The sequence below is a fragment of the Pteropus alecto genome, unplaced genomic scaffold (assembly GCF_000325575.1).
Source record: "Pteropus alecto unplaced genomic scaffold, ASM32557v1 scaffold20, whole genome shotgun sequence".
NCBI classification, from domain to species: domain Eukaryota; kingdom Metazoa; phylum Chordata; class Mammalia; order Chiroptera; family Pteropodidae; genus Pteropus; species Pteropus alecto.
In genome coordinates this window covers 41,072,811-41,077,948 of record NW_006436298.1, presented here as the reverse complement: position 1 = coordinate 41,077,948, position 5,138 = coordinate 41,072,811, and positions in this window count along the sequence as shown.

Here is a 5,138-nt window from a genome sequence, read left to right as displayed (position 1 = left end):
TGAAAAATAACCTTTTTGGTTCAGAGCTTGCAAAATCTCAGCGTGCCATCTTGTCATGCCAGCTCTAAGGTGCAGGATGGAGATGCCTGCTGCTTAGAGACTATACAGGGGCAAACAACCAAGCAGATTCTAAAACAGAAGGCGGTCCGTTTCTGACTGGTGACAGATACCAAGCAAGACTGTAGAGTGATCAGCATCCTGCCTCAGATTTCCTCAAGGAGGGGAGGGTCCTTCAGAAACCATTCATCTCCCTGTCCCTGCCCCTGGAGGAGCTTTCACTCTAGCAGGTCTTAAGGAAATGCACACGTATGCGCGCACACACACACACGCACACACACACTACACGTACCTTCCTGGCACCTTTCAAAGCACTGAAGTCATGAACATGGTTCTTAGTTGATTGATAGGTGGTTTGCCTGATAGCTCCCTTGTCTTGACCTCATTAGCTTTGCATGTAGAATGGAAATGAACTAACATGTATTGTTGACTTTTACACCAAACTCTGTGCTAGGCTTTTTACATTCCTTAGCTCCTTAAATGAGCCTATAAAGTAGCTAATGTTATCCCCATTATCTAAGTAAAGAAATTGAGGCTCATGGAGTTTAAGCAACTTGTTCAATTCAATGGAAGAGCTGGGATTCAGACTCCTTGATCTTCCATTTCAAAATCCATGTGCTTTCTGTTCCACAGAGCTGCCTTGCATGATATAATGTTTAGTGAATAAAGCAAGGTTTGGGATTATGATGCAGTGATAACAATATTAGGGAAAAAAATGCCAGAGTGTTTTCGGATAGTGATAGGAGTTTTTTGTTATGCTTTATTACCTTTTTTGAAATGAACACATATAATTTACATCAAGGAAAAGCATATTAGGCACTCAAATATGTTTACATTGAATAAGCCAATAATTTTCTCAGTAAATTTACCAGGTAGGTTTTGCCATCTCCTTTTAAAGAAGGAGGCTGAGAATCAGGAAGGATATTTGGTTTGCCTAATGTCACAGAGTTTACGACACAGCACCAAGAGCAAGCCCAAATCTAAAGGAACAAAGTCCTTATCTTGCTACATTAACTGCAGGAGAACATATCTTACAGTCTTCACCATGTTTAGAGAGATGCTGCTTAGGACGATAAACTCTTACCTACTCACTGTTTGAATATCCAGCCTAATTTTAGTTCTAGTTCTATCTGGAGTTTTAACGTAACCTATTTCTATTTCTGTAATTTTTAAAAATTTTAGCAAACGTTGGGTCTTCTGGACCTTGTGTAGCATTTCAAATCCCCAAAATTTCATTGGAGAATTTTTTGTTTAACTTTGTTATTGCTGAACTGAAATGCGTCTTTAAGGTACATCTTTAAAATGCTAATTAAAATAGTTAGTGATAATTATTATCTCTATGATATCAATATTCTCTACATAATGAGAAATAAAATGAGGTGGATCTCACTACATGATATAGAGAGTTATGCAAATCCTTAATCTGATTCTAGAGTTTTGTATAAGCTGCCAGTAGGGATCCAGAATAGTACAGAACACTGCTATGGCAAAGAAGTATTGCTAGTTTCTTCTAGCTCCCCTAAAGTATTGCTTAGTCATTGATTATATTAACTTCCTTGTGTTTTCCTAGCACATCAGGATTTGATTATATTTTCAGAACAATGTGTCTAGATCTCCCAGGTGATCTTATGAGCCTGAGTTTGTTTTGCTGCTGCTGCCACCATATAAAGACACATGGGCATGAAGCTCTATCTGGATAAAACCAATGCTCAGGTAATTAAAATGCCAAAAAGACTCATCAAGTAGAACTTGGACAGTGAATGATATCTGTCTCTTGCTCTCAATCCTTGAAAGACGTCTGGGTAAATAACGTCCTTGAGTTTGACTGTTGTGTGACTTTAAAAATACTCCATTCCAAAGTCGTAAGCTGGAGTGCAACATGGTACAGTGTTGAGCAACAGTTCTTGATCCTACATATATAACATAAGTTTTATCCTTATCGCTGTGTATTTCTACATCTATTCATGGGAAAATGGAGGAGGTTGTCTGGGCAGAAACACAGAGGAGGCTAAAATATTGTTAAGGTGAGCATGAAGAATTACAATTCATCTGCATAACATAAGGACTTCCAAAAGAGAGTCCTAACCTTCATTTGCAATTTTCTCCTTTTTTGCAAAACATCTACTCATTTGACTTTTTAGCTATAGGGAAGACCTGGGAGAGAGGAGATAATTGGTAAATCTGCAAATCTACTGATCAACATGAAACAACCATCTCTAATTATTTAAGCTTTTCATTTGTTTGCCTTTCCTGTTAAATCCCGGTGACATAACTGCTAGTCAGATAATACAAACTCACTAAGCATTTTTGAAGACATCAACGAATGAAGCAATAGTGGCCTTGGCCACACATAAGAAACCACTGTTTCTGCATTGGACTAAATATAGTATTTTGTAGAGAATCCATTTTGTGATTATATTCAATTATCTTTGTCCATTACTATGTTTTTATCCACCTTACCTTTAGTACTTTACTGTTTGGAGTTGGCAAAAGAGTGCTAGGATCAATAATGTAAATGAAATTTTGAATTATCATGATTTTAGGTAATTAGCACTATTTTTTCTCTAGAGAATACTGTAAATTATGAGTTAATAGAATTGCAGAATTGTTGTGTACCTCCACCTGTATATGTACATTCACTGTTTCAGATGATGCTTATTTAATATTCTCAAGTCTGTGCCTTTTTTGTTCTCTTTCTTTTTAAATGAATTATAGCACTTAAACAGAAGCTAAGCTCAGGGAAGAAAAATAATGCCATTTTAAGCTGTTCATTTCAATTCCTTAGGTTTAGTTCAGACTTTAAAATGAGGAGTTAAAACAATTCACTAAATAAAGGTCATGAGATTTCTATGGATATCAATCTATATCAAATTTATTTTCTATGACCAAATATTTGGATATCCAACTAGATACAAGTAGTATAGTGAACTTGTAAACTTAAGTCATTTTTATTTAGCATTTGATTATGGGGATACATTATGCAGAAGACTTTTCTAGGACAGAAAAATTTATTATAGAGTTTTTGTCTGACCTTCCACATTGCACACTGCTTGAAATCCCACTGAGATCTCTCATGAGATGAGACCTTTAAATGTATCTTACTCAGCTCTGAGGCCTTCTGTTGCCTTCCTCCCTTTAGATCCAGTGTCATTAACTACACAGAGGCAACAGACTTAGAGTTCTCAAATATTTCCAGTTTCTTGACAATATGAAAAGCTATAGAGACTTTCCGTATATACCAAAAATAAATCATCCACTACATTTATAATAGGTCTAATGGTTTACATTCCCCACAAGTAACTTTTCTGATTTGTGACATGCATGATAAGGCCATTATACTTACAGTGCTGATATTTGTAACAAGTAGTTTATAAGAACATGACATATAATAACCCCATCCACATAAGGATCCGGAAATAGAAATATCAGTTTGATATGTGTGAGGTATGAAGCCTATTCATTATCATTAATCTCTTAAGCAAAGTAAGTAAACCAAGTAGCAATATTTACATATGAGGATAATGAAGACTTACTGCAAAATATTTTTAGAGTTTTTTGCTATTAAACTTTCATCATAACAAATCTTAAAGGAAATAACATACTGAAGTGACTTCTATGGCTCCCACCTGGAGATTACCTGCTTATCTGCTACTGTCCCATTTATAGTTATATCATGAGGTCAGTTGCTTTAATCATTTTGCAGTTGCTGGTCCACTGTGGGGGAAAAAATGAGTTTACTTTAGATTCTGTGTTGGGAAGAGCTGAAATTTGGGAAGGTCAGTTGGGCACAAAGCTGAGTAATTTCCAAATAGGATAGAGTAAAGCAAGCAGCAAGCTGAATCTTCCCTTGCCACCCTCTGTGCCTTCCTGCTAGGAATAGAATTGACTGGCAAGTAGGAGTTCTGGAACTAGATACAACTCTAATGTTTAAGAGATTTAATTGCCTTTTTTAAGGCAATTTTTTGAATTCAAGTTCATCATTTGTCATTTCTAAGTAACACTCTCATAAGAATTTGAATCAAAATTATTATTCTCCCAGGAGCATTCACTACATAAACATGTCGACAATGGAATAAAAAATTATCGTACACTTACTTGCCCAAACATATAATGACTTTTTGTGGACAAAATACCAAATAACACAAGTTTTATTCATTTTACTATCAGCAGTGCCAACAGGAAGGATTCGCTGATCTAAGTTAAAGCAGGTTATAGCAAATTATGTATATGTCTTTACAAACTTATATTGTAGTTTTCGTTTCATAATCTTCAGGTTTAATTTCACCATAGATACATGGTCTGCAGAGGTGGATTTCACAATAAGTAGGTTATTTTACAGTTTTAGGATTTGTAACATATACACATATTTACAAGCCTATAAAGTTTTATAGTGTTTAATTGACAACTGCCATCACCCCACAAACCTCACCCCACTAGCCCACTTACTTCACCAGAGATCCAATAAAAAAGGAGGAAGATAGTGTCTGTTTAGAGTTCCACTTTGTCACCCATGTATCTGTAAAAGAGATTTCTTCTCTCTAATGAGAGAAGAAACTATCTGCCCTTGAAGAGATTGTTTACTATAGTATTCTACTAAGTGTATGCATTTACCATTATTTTTCTTTTCTGAGACCAGAAAAACAAAAGACTTCCATCATTTCAAAGCAATATGAAAATGGCACTACCCTAAATTCTGCAACAAATCTTTTATAGTGTAATTATGAAGAGATTTAGCAAATAATAATGAATTATGACAGATGCTTGTAATGAAGACTTAACTCTTTAAAGGGATACAGGCAAGCCGAAGAATAAAAAGAATCAGGAACAGTCCTTTTTTTAGATTCACCTTGGTGAGCATGTTCTATACCACACAATTAGGCACTTGCTTATAAACAACTTCTCATATTACCTAATCGTTGCATGTATGTATGTTTTATCTTAAAAGAATCTGCTTTCTAAATAGTCTACAACTTTACTATGCTGTCAGTTAACTAGCTCAGCTCTTGCTTGCTGCAAAAGAAAATTGGCCTGGAATTGCCTGTGTATCTAATATATAATTATCTATCCATCTGTCTGTCTTT